Source organism: Macadamia integrifolia, unplaced genomic scaffold (assembly GCF_013358625.1).
Source record: "Macadamia integrifolia cultivar HAES 741 unplaced genomic scaffold, SCU_Mint_v3 scaffold670, whole genome shotgun sequence".
In the NCBI taxonomy this organism is placed as follows: Eukaryota; Viridiplantae; Streptophyta; class Magnoliopsida; order Proteales; family Proteaceae; genus Macadamia; species Macadamia integrifolia.
Window position 1 is genome coordinate 91,093 of NW_024870510.1, and position 22,574 is coordinate 113,666.

Genomic DNA, 22,574 nt, shown 5'->3' on the forward strand with positions numbered 1-22,574 from the left:
CCCATTCTAATTTATTTTAAAATTGAAATATTTCGTTGAAATTTTGTTTCATTATTAGTCCATTTCGGCATTGCAATTTTGGGTCTTGTTTCAATTTAGGCCGAAACCAAAATATATTGCAAAACAGAAACTTTGAACCATGTCTGCATCTCCTTATTCTCTTGAATAACCCATGTGGCTACCATATTGTAGATGCTTCTTGTCAAACATATTGATTTGAATATTGAAGTCGTTGGCTTGATTGGCTACAAATATCTTAGGAGTTATGACTGGAAGTATTGACCTCTCTACTGATGCCATCATTTTGAAATAGTTCCTTAAGAATTTTGCACAATGTCCCCTATAAACTGTGGGCCCTGAGGCTTTGACCTTATCATTAGAAAATATTTGTTCCTTTATTTCTATTTGTTCAAATTTTCATTCTGACCAATCCTTTCTTCCAAATTTAGTTTGAACTCATCTTAGAGTTTTTCTTTCTTTACTATTAAGTCTCAGCTAGCCAGGCTGAGGATGTGGAGTGTATGGTTCTTTTTTTCCTCTCTGATTGTGAGCTACATACTTTTAAGATGGTAGCTGAACTTGTGCTGGTTTCTTCTTCTGATCAATCCTGGATTTTCTAATTACCTTGATATTTGAAGTTTAACTTCAAATTTAGGGGACTAGTTATCTGGACAGCCCACTCAACCACTCAAGGATGCCTCCCGATACACCCTTGTATCAGCCATGTGGCAGGGTAGGTGGTTTTCTGGACAAGTAGAGTGCAGAGCCCCCATCCATGTATCACGTTTCTGCTCAAATGGAGTATACCAAGTGGTGGAATAAAGTTTTGAATGTGTATTAAATAGTCAAATTGTTAAAAGTATGGATGGATAAATTGCTGATTTTTGCTCTAAGGTTATAGCCTATCCTGACCTAAATCCTATGTGTCCTATGCTCAGACTTGTCAAATCATTTTCACGTGGTATAATCTGGTAGGCCCTATAGGAACCTTCCCTGGGTGGGCTATCTGAAAAACTTATGCCTTCTATTTGTTTTTAAAGAGAAAGGGTTTGCTTAGGAGGGGACCACCTCAATCATTTGTTTCTTACATCATTGCCTGATCAAGATATTTTTTCACACTATTTTGTAGTGCCATTTCCATGTCCCTGCCTCTTGCAGTTTGGTTGTCCTTGTCTATCTACACCTTGGTGCAATTAATTGCATGTTGTATGGACTTTTAAGCTTTGTACTACTTTTTCGTATTCTAACAGGATAGAAATCTTTCCAGAACATAATAATTCCACATTTGGGATGCTATTTACTAAAGATCGAAGTGCTGGCATGTACTTTGATGGAGCTGTTGAATTCATTGTGGATCTCAGTGTAAAGAAGGCAACAAGTCCAGTCCTTGACAGTTACAGTCCATTAAAGATTTCATCAGATGCTGTGGGTATCAGCCATAAGGAGGTTTCCAACCCACTTATTTAAGATTGAATTCCATTCAGACTTATTCAAGATTATGCTTCTGATGACAGTGTAGAGGATTATGAGACTTCTCTTGAAAATGTCAGTCCTGTAAAGGTTTCGAAATGTGCTGCTGACGGTGCTACAAGTTTTTGCATGGATACAGGGACTGGTTTGGATGTAAATGTAGATTCCTGGATGACTAAAAAGGGAGTTAAATCGTTCAATGAGTCCATTGTGATAGATCCTATAAATGTGCAAGATATTTCCCTGAAGTCTCATAAAGTGGGGGAGGTAACTGTCTCAACTTCTGATGCATTAGACGTGAGCACCAAATCTAATGAACTTGGAGCTAATAATGATGGGAATCAAACATGTAATGACCCAACTACTTCACTTTCTTGGTGATCGTCTATAGTCAACTCAGTTGTATCTACTTTGAATCCCTCAACATAGACCTCTTTGGGAGGACTATTTAATTCTTGCTATATCTTTTTCAAAATTTCTTTTGTCATGATAGCATCATTTGAAGGTGGATGGTAGAAGAGACCAAACTTGACGTCAAACTTTTTCTCAAGAGCAGTCATACAGTCTGATAATTTCATCACCTCCTTGTAGAGATTGTCTCTACTAGCCATGGTAGGCTCTGATACCAAATAATGTAGAACTAATTCTTAGTTAGATGACTAGGAATTAGTTCCAGAATAGGATCACAGGTGCTGTCAGTTGGTAGATTGAACAAAAGAGATGCCGCACGTCTTGGACTTGCCTTCTTAGATCTTACAATGGCAGCAGGTGTTGGGGTTTGATTGATAGCAGGGAAAACAAAATAGAGAGAAAGGAATAAACAAAAATAGAAAAGGGGGAAGGGGGATAGGTTGGGTTGAGTATCTCACTCTTTCCTAGGGCAACCATGGGCATCTCACCCAAGCTGTCTCTCACAGCACTGCATCTCATAGTCACGAAGCTTACTTTTTCTTTTCATTCAATCGTGGGCTATGTGGATCAGCCTTCTTCCTTTATTTATAAACTTTAAATTGATTACAAAATTAGGTCCTTCCTTGCATGGAAAAGAAAGAAATCTCCTTACAACTAGATATTATCTTATTTGGAAATTAATTACAAATCAAATCAAATATCTCGCTTTTACAAAGATTGAAACTCGATAAATTAGAATTCCTACTTTCTAAAAGTAAAAAAACTAAAATTAGAAACTAGCTAGATAATATCTTCCTAACTATTAGAAGAAAATATGAAAATGAAAACTATATCAATCAATGATTTCCTAAAATCTTTCAGCCTAACTCATCCATGCAAGCTGGCCATGGGGCCCACGAATCAAGAGGGAATCTTCTTCAAGTCTCTCCCCATTACGAGTTGGCAGTGGGATCCATATTAATTACTGTTCATGTGAACAATAACTCATGACCAATAATTTTTTTTTTTTTTGAAGTTTATTCTCAGCCCTCTTCCTCTCAGGCTTTGATTTGCATCAATATGTGTAGAGATAGCTTCCTCTCCCCCCTCCCCTCCCCCTCCCCCTCCCCAATTGACCCAAAAGCAATTAACTAGTTTGAAGTAACTAGTTTGAAGTATAACAGAAGAAAGAGCCAGCCCAATCAATCCTAGATTTGTTCTAGGCTGGACCAGAAAGTGGATGACAGCTGGAGGCCAAAATTCTCTCTACCGATTCCTATTTTGAGTGTTAATTTTCTCTTATTCCAAGACTTAACAGCAAGAAGGAAGCTTCAGCTATCGATTTGAGGAATTCCAGATTCTTCTTTTTCTGATTTAAGTGACCATTTGTGGAGTAGGGAGCAAGGAATCAATCAGTCCTCTTCCAGAAGTCTTTGTTGAGTCTTAAGTTCCTATTTTTTCATGCTTCTTGTACAAGGAAAGCTTAGTTACCTTTTCTGTCTTGGTTTCTAATTTTTTTCTAAAGTTTCTATATTCGTAACTTTCCGATTTTGAGACAAGACCAAGCCTATTAAAGGCCATTGATTGTAAGCTATTGACACAATTAAATCAATGAAAGTTTATGCTGTTTGCTTGTAGTTACTAATTATAAGTTTCTATTTTGCAGCAACTTACTGTTTTGGTAATCCTTTGATTTCTTCACATCTGATTCCTACTTGCTAATTTTTTTTACTAAATCTGGTCTCTCTTTTCTTGACTTACTATTTTTCAGACTACTCCGTCTCTTCCAATCTAACTATTAGATTAACATAAGATCTCACAGACTATTCTACCTGACAAATAGACCATTCAACCATAATTTTATGCATATCTGAGCTGTTCCTACTCCTGCGATTCTGTCGCAAGTTGATCTCTCGGACTTCATTGGTTTGAGGTTAGCACTGCATTACCTTTCAACATTTGTTGAAAACTGATGTAGAAATGGGAGCACTTTGTCATTGTATGAGAGTGGTTGTTGTAGTTTGCATGGACAATCATCTCTCTGTGTTATGTCTGTATGATCATGTTGCCTATTTCTTGTTTCAATTTCTCTTAATCTAATATCTGAATACAATTCTTTGGATGTTAATCACCTAAGAGCTTATCTAAACTGAGGTGAATTCATTTTAACTCATCTATCTCGTCTTGCCAGGGGGTGTCTGTGAGGGTTCAAAGGCCTACGGACTATAATCCTTCACTGGCAGCTGCTCTTGGACCTAGAGATCCAAGCCCTCATCTCAACCTAGCTGTTGTTGGTCTAACACCAGGGTAGGTTGCACAATTTGTAGTTTCCCATATTCTGATTCATTGGCAGTTTATTTGTGATTTTGTTCTACTAAGTTTATTATTATGTGTATGGATCAAAAGCAAGGTTCAAACTTGAAAGGTGAGTTTATGTGGCAAATGTCAATCACTCCGAAACTTGCTCGAGTATTTCCTTAGGTGTCTTATATTCCCAATGCTCATCATAGTATTCGAGTTTTTGATTCGTAATGGTCTGATCTTGGATTCTGAAAGAGCAATTTAACCCTTTATGTTAATGAGCTTTAAACTTCTAATCAAAATAAGTTATGTACTCATAAATTGATTTATGCATGGGGATTTTATGAGTTCTGTTGGTTCTTTTTCCTATTTATTTTCCCTTTTAAATGGATAGTTTTAGTATCAATAGATATTCATTCATCTACTGGATATTTTGGTCATGGATGAAATACTAAATTCTTTTTTGGTTGATTTGGGAGCGGTTGACAGTGCAATCAGTGGAGCAGAGGACCTGATAATATATTCGTTGGCAGATTACCATACTATTTTACGGAAGTTCAGATAAGAGAACTGCTTGAGTCATTTGGGTACGAGTCCATTGTAGACACCTTTTACTGAATTTCATAGTCATTTCTTCTGGGATTTTGTTTCTCTTTATTGATTGTATCATTAATACAAGTAAAATGTCCTGAGATGTGCCATGAAATTTTTTTTCTTGTATAATTGCTCCGATTTTTGTAGCTTTTAATTCCTAGTGTTATTGCTCTTAAACTGTTGTAGGCCTCTACGTGGATTCAACCTTGTTAAGGATAGAGACACTGGGAACTCAAAAGATTATGGTTTCTGCGTGTATCAGGTTTGTGGAATGAAGTAGTGGAGCTTTTGCAAAGTTGGGAAGCTTTTCTGGATCCTTCACGCAAGAATCTTAGTCAATGTGGAAGTCTCTTAATTCTAAGCCAAGTTCCTCTATTCTTTTGTTTTCTCCCACATCATATATATATATATATATATATATATATGTTCATCAGTCCGCTTAACTATCTCTTGTTATGAATGACCCAATTCAACATATTCTCTGAATAATTAATTTAGTTACTGAAACCCAGGTTGGATGTAATGATTGATATGCTATTCCTATTTCCTCGCTTTGTATCCTTTGCCTCTTTTCGATTGTTGGAAGACCATTCCTTGTGATATTAGTTCAGCTAATTTACATGTATTTCAGGATCCAGCAGTAATAGATGTTGCTTGTGCAGCACTTAATGGTCTGAAAATGGGTGACAAGACTCTTACTGTCTGTCATGCCACTGGCAGGTTGGCATTTCTGAATCATTGAAATTGTAATAACACTAGCTAAAATAAAAGCATATTTGTCCAAACTTGTACCCTCCTTTCCATTCTATATAGTTTCTTACCTTTTTTGATTCATGGTTTGGTAATTCTGAGAAATTTTCCTATGTTTTAGGAGTGAAATAAGTATAAGGGGCATTTACTATCACTCCCCTGTACGTAGTCTATATTTACTGAAACTCCCCTAGGCTCAACTTTTTTTTTTGATACTCCCCTACATTTGGACTTTTACAACTCCTTATTCCCAACTCTTTTAAATGCCCAAATTGACCCTTCTTTCAACCTCTTAACTGATTCACCTTCTCTTTTTCACTTTCTTATTATTTTCTTCTCCTCTTCTCCTCTTCCTTCTTCCTTTGTGAGCAAGACGGAAGGCAACTCCTCAGTCCTCATCACCCCTCTTTCCTCCCTCCCCAACCCCCTCACCCACCCTGCCTCTACCCTATGACCCTGTCCCAACCTCTCCTGACTCTGTAATTGAGGTTGATCCTAAACTTGAAATTGATGTACTCTTTTATTTTTTTTTATTGAGCTTGGAGATGAGGCGGAGGTTGTGTTGGCTTTAGACTTGAGTCAATGATAAGAGTTCTGAAGGTATCTCATGTAAGCGGAGGTTGGAGATTTAGCTATGTCATGAGATTGGAGATTCAGCTATGTTGTCCCAAGCTTGGTCATGTGTTAGTGATAGCACTGGAAACACCGATGATTAACCAATTGGAGTAGGTCTAACAAAGTTGTTAAAAGGAACAGTTACAAAAGGGGTAATCTTCTTATCAAAAAAATACAGAAGGGGAAATCTGGTGTCGCTTGATTGGCATCAACGGCGGTGGAAGGATCTTTTGCAAACGCAGACTTGGAGGTTAGGAAGATTCTGTGGCAGTTGTGGCAATGGCTTTGTTGGTGAACCAGTCAACTGTTGATCATATGCTTCAAAATCGTTCTTTCTTCTATTGTAAACCTGAGGCTGGGGTTGTTGCTTTGTGTTTACCAAAAGAAAAAAAAGTTGGGGTTGTTGCTTTGCTTTTGTGAAATTGGATTGATGCCGATGACCCTTCTTAATGTTCTTCCCCATTTTGTTGCCACCCATATGCTCTCCATGCCTCCTTGATAAATTCAAATTCTCCATCTCAAGAACCACTTAATTCTCCCCTAAACCTAAAAGAATTCCCTAAACCATTCCCAGATGCATTCACATATCTAAATCCAAAATATCAAAAAGAATTATAACATAACTGACTAAACCAACAACCAATCAATCCCATATGAGCAATACGAGAAAAATCGAGTGTACCCTCTATGAATCCAAAGCTCGGATCAACCAAAACCCTCATTACCGTATAACCCAAAACCGAGTGATTTGCTAGTCTTTGAAGGTCTGTTGCTTGAAAAGAGTCTAGCCTCAAGGACAAGAGAGTTTGGGATGGGGCGAGGGTGGGTGAGGGGATTAGGGAGGAAAAGGGGGTGGTAAGGAGTAGCCATCTGTCTTGCTCGTAGAGGAAGAAGGAAGAGGGGAGGAGAGAGAAAATAATAAAAAATATATAAAAAGGGGAATTGGTGCTTGGCGATGAGGTTATCAACATAGTTTGTGCTTACGCGCCCCAAGAAGGACTTGATGACATGGTTAAGGTACAGTTGGGAGCACATGGATAAATTGATGCAGCATCTCGGTCAGCGGTAGAAAATTATTATTAGAGGGGACCTTAATGGCCATGTAGGCAAGGATCGTAGAGGCTATGAATAGGTGGGTGGAGGTTACGGAGTTGGGGAGAGGAATGCAGAGGGGATTTCAGTGTTGGACTTTGTGATAGCATATGACCTCTGCATTGTGAATAATTTTTTCAGAAGAGAAGAGAATTTAGTTACTTATAATACTTATAAGAGTAGATTGCATGGAAGCCAAATTGATTTCTTTCTGACCAAAAGATCCGAAAGACAGAATTATAAAAGATTATAAGGTTATACTAGGAGAGAGTTTAACGGCTCAACATGGATTGGTGGTCTTGGATATGTACCTTAGTATGAGGCTACACAAGAAGGTGAAGCAGTTATGCCCCAAGATAAATTGGAGGTGACTACATGAAGTGCCCCTAAAATCCTTTACTGATAAAGTGGTTGAACAAGGCACGTGGGACTGCATAGGGAATACTAATGAGAAGTGGACTGCAATGATGACTTGCACTAAAAATGTGGCTAAAGAGGTCCTAGGGTTATCTAAGGGTGGGTGTACTCCTAGAGAGACCTGGTGGTGGAACAATAAGGTCCAGGCCACCATTAAGACTAAGAAGGATTGATTTAAGACTTGGCAAAGGACTAACGAGGTTAAGGATATCACACAACCAGGAATAAGGCTAGGAAGATTGTGGGGAAAGCTAGGGCATAGAAATATGACGATCTGTATGAAAATCTTAATACAAGGGAGGGAGAAAAAGAGATTTATAGGATAGCTAAAATAAGAGAAAGGATGAGCAAGGATTTGGACTATGTCAGATGCGTCAAAAGTGAGGATGGTAAAGTGCTTGTACGAAATGAGGACATTATAAGGAGATAGGGAGTTATTTTTGTAACCTACTAAATGGAGATACTGTGACTAATAGGGTGGACCTAGATGTGGAAGGGAGTAGACATGAATCCAACACATCTGATGGACATCTATTGTAGGTTGGTAAAATTGAGATTAAAGAGATCCTATGAAGGATGAATGTAGGTATAACTCCAGGACCAGATGAGATCCCAATTTAAGTATGGAAGAGCTTAGGAGGACAGGGGGTGTCTTGGCTAACCAAGCTGTTTAACAAAAGTTTGAGTACAAAATTTTTACATTCATTATAGATGATCTAACTAGGCACATCCAGGACTTGGTTCCGTGGTATATGTTATTTGCTGATGATATTGTTTTGATAAATGAAACTGTGGATGGGATTAATACTAAACTGAAGCTATGGAGTTCAAGCTAGGTAAGCAAAACGAAGACAAAATATATGATGTGCTCCTTCAGTCAATCTAGAGGAGAGGAGGGAGTGGTGAACTTGGGGAACATGAACTACCATAGGTGACTGTTTTAAATACCTAGGGTTCTTCATTGATAAAGAGGGGGATATAGAGGATGACGTTGCAGTGGGTGGATGAAATGGCGAGGTGCATCGGGAGTGTTATATAACAAAATAATAATGCCTATTATACTCAAGGAAAAATTTTACAAGACAGTTAATACGACCAGCTATGACATATGGAGCGGAGTGTTGGGAAGTCAAGAAGAGTACTTTGAATAAAATAATTATAGCGGAGATGAGAATGTTGAGAGGGCTGTGCGGCAAGACCAGGAGAGATAGGGTGGGGAATGATTATATTATAAATGATTTTGGGGTTGCACCAATCCAGAACAAGCTCCGTGAGAGTCGGTTGAGGTGGTATGACCATGTTCAACAGAGACCTATGGATGTCCCAGTAAGGAAGAGTGACCAGATTCATTTGGAAGGAGCAAAAAAAGGTAAGGGTAGGCCTAAGATGACTATTGACAAAGTAGTTCGAAAAGATATGCATATGGTTGGGCTTGATCCTAGTATGACTTCAGAATGATTTTTGTGGAGGACAAGGACCCGTGTTGGTGACCCCTTATAGGGGATGTTCCCATGATGCGTCTTTCTCTACTGCTTTACCTTTTTCTCTTATCTCCATTTTAACATCTCTTTTGTGCTTCTTTATTTTCTAAGTTCCATATCAGATTCATGTAGCCGACCCCATTTAGTTGGGATAAGGTTATAATTGTTGTTGTATAAAAAGGGGAAAAGAGAAGATGAACTGGTTAAGAGGTTGAAAGGATGGTCGACTTGCGCATTTTAAAAGAACATGGGAGAAGGAGATGTAAAAGTTCAAATGTAGGGGAGTATAAGTAAAAAAGTTGAATGTAGGGGAGTTTCAGTAAATATAGTGTAGGGGAGTGATAGTAAATGCCCCTAAGTTTAAAGGAATAGAGATCATCCATTATTTTGTGAACAATAATCTAATATACATGGAATTTTAGAAATGCTGATATACTGATGATACTTTGCAGCATTTCTTTATGAAAACTATTTTTTTTATTCATTGTTCCCAACAGTTTTGTTGAGGTCTGCTTCTCTCATGGAAAGGCTAGAAATTTGAAAAACTAAATTCCTAGTGGAGTTAATCTACTTTCCTTGGGCCCTTCAAACTATGGAAGGATGGTTTGAGTGTTGATCTTCAAGGAAACTATGGAAGGACGGTGTGAGTGTCGTTCTTCAAGGAAGAATTTTATATCATGTAAATGCTATTGTTCATTTTGTTATAGCAGCTTCCCATGGGATAACTTCCCTAGGGTGCATGTTTCACACATAATTTACATCAAAGTAAATACTCCTTCATTGTTGCTTATGTCATATCTTCATTTTCACTAACTTCAGAAATATATTGACTTGGCCCAAAATAATGTTATATTATATGATTAAGATCATGGGTGGTGCACGATTAAGTTCATGGGTGGTGCATGCTTCCACGAAGCAAACTATATAAATTGTATCAGTGCCCCTGCAAAGAGATAGTTTAGACATGCTTAAATACTTTGTGGGAGTATTTGCAGCTGTTTCTTTATGATAGATGCTTTGGGATTTGATATTGGCACGGTAGAAATAAAAAAATGTAGGAAATGTAGTAACATACAATTGTACATGAAACAATGTCATGTTTAAGGAGGTGGAGATACTTCAGATATTTACCATTGCCTAAGAACTTCCTAATTCATTCTTACAGTAGTGGGCAGGCAAAACCAGTTCAGGAAATTATATTAGCATAAGCGCAGCAGCAGCTTGCTATTCTTGTAAAGTAACCTAGCACCCTCCCCTTTGAGCACTTCTAGTTTTTGTCATCTCTTTTCTCCCAAATACTTGACTAATATATGGTTCTGGATTGTAGAAAATGGCCTTACAGGCTGGAGGTGCAAATCTACCTGAAGTTGTGATGGCACCAAGAGCTCTTGTGGAGACTCCAACAAAAGTAGTTTGCTTGACTAAGGTATTATCTTTTGCTGAACAAGCAATATCCAAAACAGTCTGTCATGTCTTTGTTACAGCCGTGACTTGGAGCAGTCTCAAGCCAGTCTATCAAAATTCATGTGCTTGGGCTGGCAAATGCAGCCTAACCCAAGATTGGGTTGGGCTTGTGTTGAGGCATTAGGCCAAGGGGCATAGTGTGTAAAGATAAGAGCAACCTAGTGCACATGGCTCCCACTACTGCAGGGTCTGGGAGGGGCAATGTACACAGCCTTAACCCTTGCTTTGGAGGATAGGTTGTTTCCTAGTTTCTAACATGTGACCAACATGTTGCAATAGTGTGACATATTGCGTGTGAAGATAGTAATTGGAAAAAAAAAGGACCAGGTGGGGTGGGGAAGGGTTAAAGATAAAAGGAGATGAGACCTGCAGGCAGGAGGCTTGGCGTTGGATTTATAAAGCTCCTTTGTCAAGGCATTGCCTAGGCATCTAGGTAGCTTTGCCTGGACTGGCACCTATCTAGTGTTGCCTTAAAATTCTCCCTCCTCGACTGCCTTGGTTCACCTAGGTGCCATGACAACTATGGTGTGTGTATGTGTGTTTAATGCTTGTTTGAAGTTGCTTATAACTTATTGTACTCTTAAGCTCAACCCAACCTAATCTGAACCAAGATATGTCAAGAAAGTTACCCTACTTGGATAAATTGGGGTATTGGACTCGATTGGACCACCATGGGTTGATTTAGGTTATGGATTTATTCTCTTTAGTTTTGGGACTTGGATTGATTCGCCAAACCAGCCCAAGTTGCAATTAAGGGTGCCAGAGGCTCAGTCATATCCAGAGTTCTAGACCTTATTACATGCATCTGTTTTTGACTTGTTTGGTCTTGGTGTGATATATATGGTTTGGCCCAACTCATAAGAATATATATTTTTTTTCAATATTCAACCATTCAGGGTATAAAATCCCTAAAACTTGAATGTGGTATTCTAAGTTTCTAACGAGCACCAATAAAATGGAAATTTTTAGTTTTTTTTTTCTTATTCAAGTACTCATATTTTTTGGATTCCTAATAAGGAATCTGTTTACGTATGGACTTGAATCCATCGCCCTTAAGAGTTATGTCCTAGACGGTGGACCCAAATCCTACTCCTTAGGTTACATACTTGGTTATATTTGGTTTATTGGCTCCAGTACTACTCTTTGAGAGTTGACAAACAACAACATCTGGATTCTAGAAGATTTGTTTATGGAGTCTTGCATGTTATTTTTTTATCTTTCTATGCTGCAAAGGTTGTATCAACTGATGAGCTGAGGGATGATGAAGAGTATGAAGAAATATTGGAGGACATGAGGGAAGAAGGCGGGAAGTTTGGTATGTACTTTTTCAATGGATTGTTTCAATTTTATTCTAGCTCATAAGAACCATATATTATGTTTAAATCATACCTCTGTGTCTACCCTAACATTGATCTGGAATGACACAGCACAATTTCAAAGGGCCTCCTGTTGTCCTATTCATTTAATTGGTGTTCAAACCAATTGATCCAGGACAATATTTCCTAAAATTTAATAAAACCAGATGAATGAATAGGTTTGAGCTTTGAACTGGCAGCCTGTATAGTTCAAACCAGTCAGACCATCGAGCTAGGCATCTAGTAGGGTTTCTTTATATTGCATAAGTTTTTACCTAGGGCCCAATCTAGTAGCACTAATTCTTATTCTGAATGGATGGATGAATCGGTCAATGGTGAATGTCTGGTCCCTCGACCAAATCCAAGTGGAGTACCAACCCCAAGATTTGGAAAGGTATTGAATTTTTTTTATGCCTTTCTTAATTGTGATTCCAGATCTTTTATGGTACTGATTTGTTTCAATTTACAGTCTTGAAAACTTCCATCTTCTAAATCAAACATCTGTTTGTACTAAAATTTCTTTTTTTTTGGGGGGGGGGGTTGGGTATTAGATGCAGATGCCTATTACTTTGCCGATTCTTACCCAGTGCGAGATGTAAATTCTTGCATGTGCCAATATCATAAAAAATTATTATTTGATGGTTTTTTTCTGAGCGTACCTTACCTAGCAACAACACCTTTACATACAATTATTTCCCCAATGTATGTAAACTTAGATATCTTTAGGGCAAACGAATCAATCTAATTGTGTTGCTTTCTCAATCTTTCAATTTGTATATGACATTGTGACTGTTGAAGTTAGAGAAATATGAGAGTTTGATCATTTATATATGATTCCTCGGCCACTCCACTTTCAAATGCAAGGGGATTGCATAATGTGTGAATAAAAGATGGCAAGACCAATTAATAGATGCAACTAAACATAGGATGTAAGGATTTATTTCTTTTAGTTATTTTTTGAATTTTCTTTATTATTTTATTCCTGTTGATGAATTCATAGGATAGAATTAGACTTTTGAGTTTACTTTTGTTTCCAGTTTCAGGATACAATTAGGAGTCTTTGTTTTTTCCTATATATACATGAACCAAATGAGAAAACATATTTGGAATGAATTGAACAACCTGCTGGTTGCTGGTCGTGAGTATTGGTATCTTCTCTTTCTTCCCTGTTCGATTCAAGTTCGACTTTCTTCTTCTCAGGTTGGTTCTCTTCCGTTAATCTCTTTCCTTGTTTCTTATTTGTTTATTTCCGTTCCTTCCCCCCAACCCCGTTATTTGCTTTCCTTACTGGCCACCCCTGTTTTTGGACAGTACTTGCAGCCCCCAAATGTTGACATCGATTTCTACTGATACTCTTCCGATCAGTTAGAAATTTTAGGGGATAATACTTGTGTTAGAAACGAACCATCTTGTACAGTTTCGAGTCGAGATTTGATCTCTGCCGATAGAACTTCAAATCTGGTTCTTGGGTCTTCAAGCCTGAATTGTAGAATCTTTATTTCTTGACTTCATTAATCTGTTTGGACTGTTGATGTTGTATTTTCAATGGAATGCTAGTAGAGATTCGATACCCAAAATCCCAACCCATTTGAACCTTGTATGGGAGAGTTATTTTGAAATCTTCTGAAGCATATTGCTGCTGGGTTCTGGTTTCACAAAGGAAGAAGAAGACTTCTTCTCGTTACCTTATTCATTGTCCTAACTCTTGTCTATATCCTTATTTCATGTTAATGTTTGGATTACACTTATTACATTGTAGTAGGTATGGTAGTGGATTGCCTTGGTGGTGGACGTAATAACATACATGAGTTGCAATTGGTTTGCTTTTGTGGTGGTGGGCTTTATACTAGTGCATTGAACCGTTACTCACAAATACCTCCAGCTCAAGTTGTGGGTTGCATTTTTAGTATTTAATGTGGAGTTGTGTGTAATTACATAGTTTTCAATGCGGAGTTGTGTGGTCAAGTTGTCACTTTTGTGCTTAGCGTGGCTATCAAGATTTCGTTATCTCATTCATCCTTTTATGAAAGTAGGTTAGGTGATGGATTATCTTGGTGTTGGATGTAATGCATGTAGGACGCTTTGGCTTGACCAATCTATACGGTACGTCAGATAGACAGCCGGTGATGTAGATTCCCATCATGGGTTACATTACCACATGAAGAAGAAATAGTCATCGAACTAGCCTTTGGGCTGAGGTCGAGCCACCCCTATATTGGTCCGTCGGTATAGCATGAATGGCCCTTTATTTTGCCTGTTTTAGTAGTTGTTTACTCCTAGAAAGTTCGTAATGTAGACTAGGATAGGGAGTCTAACTAAGTCTCAACTGCAAGAACTTTTAATCAAAGAACAACCAGCAATTACCAACAGATATGTAGCAATCAACATACCAGAATAAAGAAAGAATTAATTCTCAAAAAATCAGAATTCAATCCCCAAATCTGTCCTCTATTAAGTAAAAGTAGAAATCAGCAACTAGGATTAATTCAGGCACAGAAATAAGTCCCAAACAAAGCCTGATCAGAATAATATTCTTAGGAACAAAAAGGAATAGAATTACCCTATATGTTCTGATCTTCGGCTATAACCCACAACAAGACAAAAAAAAAACAAAGATTTTAAATAGCTTGAGAATGGCTGATCAGAACAGCCCAAGTTACAGCAGCAGATGTTAGAGAAGTGGAAAGAAGAAAAGGAAGGTAGCTTGAAGAAGAAGAACCTCTCGGGCTTTATACCGTAGAGAGTCAATTCGATCAAACACCAATTCCATCAGTCTTGATCAAACACAAGACATATGTTTATGGAAAAGACAATAGCATCATCCATTAATTCTTTTACCAAAATCATTCCGAGCTTTAGGATCATCTGCCTCTTTATTTATAATGTTGATGGGGGAGGGAATTACAAAATAGAAAGTTCCTAAAAAAGGAAACCAAATATTCTCCTAATACAATAGTTACTAAAAACTGAAATTAGAAACTAATTGAAAAAGGAAACTAACTACTAATGACTTGACACCTAAGAAAAAAAAATATAACTCAAATCAAACTTAACTAAAAAGGAAACAAATCAGTGAATCCCATATGCAACCTTATAACCCCTAGTTTAGGCTCATAAAAGTGGTCTATTATACTCAAAACACATGGGATCAAAGGCCCAACATGTATGGAACCCAATCCTAAGCTTGTTCCTAATAAAATAAGCCTATTTTGGTGATTAATTTGTATCAACTCTCCCCATTTTGAAAAAATTCATCTTCGAATTTTGTAGTGATTAGGGAGAAACAACATGTGAGTAGTAGTAGCTTTGACCATTCCGAAACAAAATTCTGGTTGCTTGTAAACTTGTGGAATGCAGTCTTCAAGGCGTGGAGCTTTCTCTTCGAAGAACCATGATGGCATAACAAAATCTGTATGCTGGACCTCTGAATCGATACCAACTGTGAATGTTGTATGCATAGAGTCATCAACATTGGTAACCTTCTCATCAAGGATTGGAGGAACAATCTCTTCCTTTTCATCATAAATCTCAAAGACTTGTTGTGGAGTGATTTCACCCACTACCTCATCTTCCAAGGCCTCAGTCTTGTCGACTATGCTCTCTGCAAAGTAGAATTCTTCAGTGGAATCTTCTATCTCTTGACCTTCTGTCTAAATGTGAACCTTGACTTCAAGTTCTTTTGGTTTGAATAGAGGTATCTTCACTTTCTATAGAGGTGTTATGGGTGCTATTAATGATTCTAGGACACCAAAGCGTCTCTGTATTCTAAATATTTCATTCGTTTGCACCATCTCTTGATGCAGTTGTATCAACAGCTCCATCATAGAAGCCATAGAGTTCAACTCAGCAATAAAGTTGTTCTCTGCCATGCTCTGATACCACTTAATATAGACTAAGATAGGGAGTCTAACCAAGTGACGCAGTATCGACAAGGGTTTACACAAGGAGAATCAAGACCAAGGTCGACCCAAGTGGCTGACTGGGTCGACCCAGATTTGGTCCAAGTCAGCCCACTATTTGGGCTACTGATGGGGATTATTAGTAGCGTAATAGTTTCTTATTTAGTTTTTATTTTGAGGTCCTAAGTTAGTTTCTAATTTCAAGTCATTGTTAGTTTCTTATTTCTATTTAAGACTAGTTTCTATTTCCATTAGATTTCAATTTCCGGTTTTTAGTAACTTCTTGTAATTAGTTTTTAGTAACTCAGATTAGTAACTCTGAGTTGTTATTATTTGTAAACCCTTCCCATCATTATAAATAAAGAAGAAGGCTCTTTTATGAGCCATGATTTTGACAATTAAAAAAAAAAGGCTTATGCTACTGTTGTTGGTTTCTCCATGGCTATACCTTTGTGTTCGATCAAGGGTTAGGGACTGGTGTATGATCCGATCGACACTCTACGGTGAGAAGTCTGGGTGGGTCTTTTATTATCTGGTTTTCTTATTGAATCTCTTCTCCAACAGTTCAGGTAAGTTATCTAAATTCTCTGCAGATTTCTAAGTTAAACTTCTCTATTTTCCTCCCTATCGGTCTAGATGTTTTTGGAGAACTAGCCATCCGATGGCCTCCATATTCTAATCGAAGGATAACCCTATCCAGAGGGAGGATTGATCCAATTTTGGTCAGACCATTGGGTTTGCTGAAGAGAGTTGTTAAGCAGTTTTGTCTAATTATCAAATCTGCCCAGATTTAGATTCGATTTTCTGTTCTGTGTTACTATGACATCTTGGCCTATTAGCATATGTGATCTGAACCTACTAGAGGTATTATTATTATTATTAAAATTTCTGGTTTAATCCTAAGACTACTGCTGATTTATTTCATTTCTGGTTACTGTTCATTGAGGTCATTTATCAATTTTGGTTTGTGGTCGAAGTCTGATTTTTTGCTATAAGTTTGCTACTAGTTTTGGTTGTTCTATGGTCTAAAAGTTCCTGCAGATTTGGGTCTATTTGGGTGTCTAATCTAGTCCTACATTAAGTGATATCAGAGCATGGCTGAGAACAACACCTCCACCCTAACTTCTCCTATGGATATGCTACAGACTATGAGAACTGAGACGAAGGCTGAACAGCAAGCCTTACGGACCGAATTGAAGGCTGAATTGGATGCCAGGTTGTTGAATGAAGAGACCCCACCATAACAGCCTACTGGCGATTCACGTACAACACCCGAGGTGAAAATCCCATTGAATGTAGTTACTCAGTTGACTAACAGGAGAGCAAACCCTAATCTGAGGGCACCACAGAGGGTTCCGATAACAACCTACTTTTAAAGAGCATGTAAGAGGATATTTTGAGACTGAGCATCCCGTGCAATAGAGGTACTCTAAAGATTCACAGATGGTCAAGCTCGATCTGAAGGAGTTTGATGGGAGACATGACCCTTAATTGTTTTATGATTGGGTAGTGGCATTGGATGACTATTGTGACTATTATGAGTTACCTAAGGAACGGAAAATGAAACTAACTTTTGCAAAGCTAGTTGGGCTACTCGTGATCGGTGGAGGACCTATGAGCTAGAGTTGGAAGACCATGGTAGAGAACCTACTAGTTGGAGGAGATGAAGCTTGAGCTATCAAATAAATACTTGCCACGCAACTTCAGAGCTCACATACAAGACCAGCTAAACTCTCTTCGTCAAGGGTGTATGACTATTGCCGAGTACATAAACAAGTTTGATGCACTTTATTCTCGTACAGGCATAAGGGAGAATGAAAGGCAATTGTTATCTCGGTTTCGACTGGGATTGTGAGCTGAAATCAATAGGGGAATTGGAGTGGTTGATGTGTATTCAGTAAGGGATTGTTTTGACAAAGCCCTACGAGCAGAGGAGCTTATAGAACAACCAGTTAGAAGATTTGGTTTCCAAGCTGGGGAGGTAAAGAAGAAATTTTCAGCCACTAAACCTAGTAGCTCAGCACCTCCAAAGTCCATTTTTCCTCCACAGGCTGATCACAAAGGAAAGGCACCCATCATAGGTAATAATAAGGTACAGTGTTTCTATTGCCAAGAGGTAGGACATTTTGCTAATTCTTATCCACACAAGTAGAGGGTTAATGCAGTAGCTGAGGTTGAAGACTCCAATGGGGAGGATGAGTCAACTCTTTATCCCTATCCATTGGATGATGATGATGAAGGTGGATGTGACTATGTGAAGGACACTAATGAGGATGGCACTCAGGGAATACATATTGTTACTCGCATATTGGTGGTTGAAACCAAAAAGGAGGATTGGCAATGTAACTGCATATTCTACAGTTGTATGAAGTCAGGTGAGCATACATGTTAGATTATAATTGATAGTGGCAGCTGTGTTAATGTTGTCTGTGAGGCCTTTGTGAAGAAAGCAACTTTAAAATCTAACCCTCACCCTCAGCCTTATAAGGTATCCTTGCTGAATGGTAATACCATGGAGGTGAACAAGAGGTGCTCAATTCCTCTAAAACTTTACCGGTACGAAGAGAAAGTTTGGTGTGGTGTGATCCTAATGAAACTCACAGATGTCTTACTTGGTCGTCCCTAGATGTATGACAAAAATGCCATGGTTGGAGGGAAGAAGAATCTGTGTACTTTCAAATGGAAGGGTGTGCCTACAACTTTCTATCCGATAAATGTGCCGACTGAAATACGGCAACGGAAGTCTCTAAGGTCAAATTAGAAGGACAACGACATGGAGAAGAAAGTAGTAGCTATGCCCACAAAGGAGTTGCTAGCTATTCCCCGTAAGAAATTTTTACGCATAAGTCATGAGACTGAAATGGTTATAGCTCTTGTTACTAGGGAAGTCACTCCCCAACCTAAGGTAACGCATAATGCACCTATCAAAGAGATCCTATCTGATTTTTCTGACTTAGTCCCTGATGATCTCCAAGATGATTTGCCTCCCATGCGAGACATACAACATGCTATTGATTTGGTACCTGGTTCGGTTTTACCCAACCTTTCCGCTTACAGACTTAGTCCTACAGAGCATTTTTATTTTGACATTAGTTTCTAATTTGAGCTAAGCTTCTATTTTGTAATTTCAAACCTTTATATAAGGAGAGGCTGTTGTAGACACAATTACAATTGAATTAATAAAATTTTCTGCAGCTATTGCTTGCTCTCTCTCCTGAGAAGGGAAGACAAACAGTTGAGATAGCTATGGGTGAGATGCCCAGGCTGAGATAGCCAATCCCACTCACATCTATCTTATTTACTATCTTCTTTTCTTTTCTTCTTCTAACATCTGCTGTTGCTTATTGTGTGATAAAACTAAACCTGTTTGAAGACCTAAAACAAGGATTGAAGCCTGTGGAAGCCTAGCTCAACAACTCAAGTTCGACTGTAGCTTGTTAAGGTTTGAGTCAAATCGGCAGGGCCCTTCCCTTTATTCTGTCCATCAACTTTGAAAGCCCTTTGGAGGGTTCAAAGGTCACATCAAGGGGACCACTCGACCTGGGTTTCAATCCTTGTTGCCCAATCAAAACTCAACCACAGGTTCTTCCTATTTTTTGGCGAAACCCAATGCTGCCTGGGATTGATAGTTGCTATTGGGATTTGTTACTGAGATGTTACCTACTGCTGTAAGGATTTTTCTAGGTTATTTCTGGTTCCTTTTGGACAAGTGAGATCATCCCAACTTCCCTGCTGAGATTATATTTTTCTGGTCCTATTTACTGGTTTTTGTTAATACTGTTTTTGAGGGTTCAAATTTGAATTGGTTTGGGCTATTTAACTATTGGGAGTTTGTTCACCTAGTGTAAACCTACTTATATTATTTGGTATAGATTTATAGCTGAAGTGAGCTCAAACCAATACTCATTGGGGGATGAGATGCAATTCCTCCATCTGCTGAACACAAGGATGGATATTATGGACCTAAAGTTTGAAGAGTTGAAGGAGAATATTGCTGTCTAATCTAATGATCAGCCTACGGTGAATGATAATCCTAATGTACTAAGAAGGTTTCCATTCCACGTTCGAAGGAACGTACCAGCCCGTACGTATGGTGGAGGTCATGATTGGCTGAATGCATTTGATTTTATCCATTATTTTCGCATGTTTGAGGAGAGGAAGGTCCAACTTGCTATCACCAAACTTCCAGGTGGTGCTAAAGATTGGTGGAAAGCTGAAGTGAGCAGACTTATTTGGAGACGAAGAGAGCCTTGCCATTGGGAGGAACTTAAATTAATACTCAGTGAAAGATACCCCCTTACATATTGACGCCGTCTCTACGATATGCTCAACACTCTTCGACAAGATACTATGATTGTTGAGGAATATATTGATAAGTTTAATGATTTTCTCTCATGTACAAGTGCTTATCACGAGGATGAGGAATTGCTTATGTCTCGATTCAAGTTGGGACTACAACATGATATCCATGATAAAATTGGTGTGGTGGAACTTTCATCTTTGAATGCGAGTATTGAAAAGTCCTTAGAGGCAGAAGATTTGATCAAATCTAGGGGTGCAATAGGGCTGTTTTCGGCCGAGCTTCTTAAAACCCTAGCCCAACCCTGAGTCCCCCTAACTGGGCCCAAACCCGCCTGACCCTGACTCAGGGCCACAAAACTTTAACCCAGGCCCAACCCTTCAGGGTTCAGCCCAACCCTTACCCGCCTTGATTGGCCATGATTTTTTAGGGCCGGGCCGAAATGACCCTGATTGACCTTGTCCCTGGTTTGCCATCAAGGGTCGGGTATACCCTGAATCTGACCCTGCAAAATATGAAATAACTAAAAAATAAAAAGATTTATAATAAAGAGGAGATAAAAAAACAAAAAGTCACAAATTACTTGTCATGAGGAGAACATCTTAAAGCAAACATTCAAACAATACAAATAACTTCAACTATTATGGCAAACAAAGAAGATATCATCCTAAGAAAGCAAATAATAAAAAAAAAAATCAATTATTTGTCATGATAAACAAAGAGGTAGTCCAAATAAGGCAAACAGTCCGAAGATCTCAAAACCCTTGTCATATTAAACAAAGAGGAGAACATCCTAAGAAAACAAAAATTTCAAAGTCAACCTGGCCAAAATCAAGGCCAAAAGTCAGAGTAAAAAAATTAGGGCTGGGTTTAGGACAGGCTGGGTAGGCCAAAGACATCAACCCTTAGCCACCCTGACCCTGACTCAGGGTTAGAAATTTCAGGGTTGGGCTGGCCCTTAGGGCCAAAACTTTCGGGTCAGTACTTGTTCGGGATTAGGGCGGGGCAAGGGCAGATTTGGGTCGTCAGGGCCAAACTTGCACCCCTAATCAAATCAGTCCCTAGAAGGTATAACCAATCCACTGAGACTAAGCGGCCATTTGCACCAAATAAACCTAGTGAGCCCCTAGAAGGTATAACCAGCCCACTGAGACTAAGAGGCTGTTTGCACCATATAAACCTAGTGGATTCCCTACCGAGCTCCACAAGTCACACATTATAAGGGTAAGAGTCCTATGGTTGCAGGAGAGACAGTGGCTTTGAAGTGCTTCCATTGTGGTGGTATTGGACACTATGCCAAATTCTGTCCTAAACGTGGAAAAGCCAATTCCATTATCACCGCAATTTAATCTAACTCGGAGATGAAAATCCATGAACCCCAAGATGATGATTGGGCTTTGAATGTCGTCGTTGAAGGAATGGAAGATGATATGAGGCTGAATATGCCAAAGAAGATTATGATCCATATAATACTTATAATGTGGTCGCAAAAATTCTAGAGGCTGAAGCAAAGGGAGTATATGGGAGGAGACACAACTTCTATATGTTGATGTCTAGTGGGCCTCACAAAGTTCAAATGATTATGAACAGCGGGAGTTGCGTGAATGTGGTATCTCAAGATTTTGTGATTGAGGGACAGCTTAAGACCGAACTCCATCCACAACCTTACAAGGTGTCACTTCTTTACAATAACACCATGGCTATAAATCAGCGATGTTCTGTGCCTGATGTGTTGATTGGGAGATTGTCGATATATGACAATAATGTCTTAGTTGGTGTGGTACCAAGAACCAGTGCTTCTTTGATCATAAAGGCAAGACCCTTACATTAAATCCACTCAACATACTTCAAGTGAAAACTACTATGTTGATGGCTGCCCAAGTATGACGACAACATGTTTTGAAGACTATTGAGAAGACCCCTTCCAAAGGAGCTATTGACCCAAAGAAGCAACCATACAAAGCAAACACAAGCAAAAGACACATGGTTGACAAGAAGTTGTGCGTGCTGCCCCATAGAGAGTTCTTGTCTACAAGTGAAGAAACCAGATTGATTTTAGCCCTTGTTACAAGGGAAGTTGAGCCGGTGAAAGAGGTGATACATTCTCAACCTATCAAAGACTTGTTTGCTGATTTTTCAAATTTGGTCCTCGATGAGCTACCGAATGAGCTACCACCTATGAGGGACATACAACCTGCTATTGATCTAGAGTCTAGATCAATACTACCAAATCTGCCCACTTATTGTCTTAGCCCCACTGAGCATGCTGAACTCAAGAGAAGAATGGATGACCTTTTGAGAAAGGGTTTTCTAGTAGGATTTATGAACCCATGTGCCGTACCAGCCCTATTGACACCTAAGAAGTATGGATCATGGCGTGTGTGTACTGATAGCCATGCCATCAACAAGATCATGGTAAAGTACAGATTTTCTATTCCTTGTTTGG

General features: G+C 38.7%; 2 long non-coding RNA genes across 3 annotated transcripts in view; both read left to right on the forward strand.

The window, feature by feature from the left end:
- The first annotated feature begins 3,110 nt into the window (after positions 1–3,110).
- Positions 3,111–11,929, forward strand: LOC122069630. The gene is made up of 7 exons (XR_006137498.1): positions 3,111–3,793; positions 4,052–4,167; positions 4,651–4,748; positions 4,942–5,017; positions 10,276–10,342; positions 10,438–10,536; positions 11,808–11,929. It is a non-coding gene; the product is annotated as an uncharacterized LOC122069630 (long non-coding RNA).
- Positions 11,930–12,033: 104 nt separating this feature from the next.
- The window catches only part of LOC122069631, a 39,724-nt gene continuing 29,183 nt past the window's right edge, over positions 12,034–22,574 (forward strand). Inside the window, exons 1-2 of one of the 2 annotated variants that reach the window (XR_006137499.1) lie at positions 12,034–12,323; positions 12,967–13,129. This is a non-coding gene — a long non-coding RNA (uncharacterized LOC122069631). The remainder of the gene's footprint in view (positions 12,324–12,966; positions 13,130–22,574) is intronic. The other variant, XR_006137500.1, reaches the window with a different exon arrangement.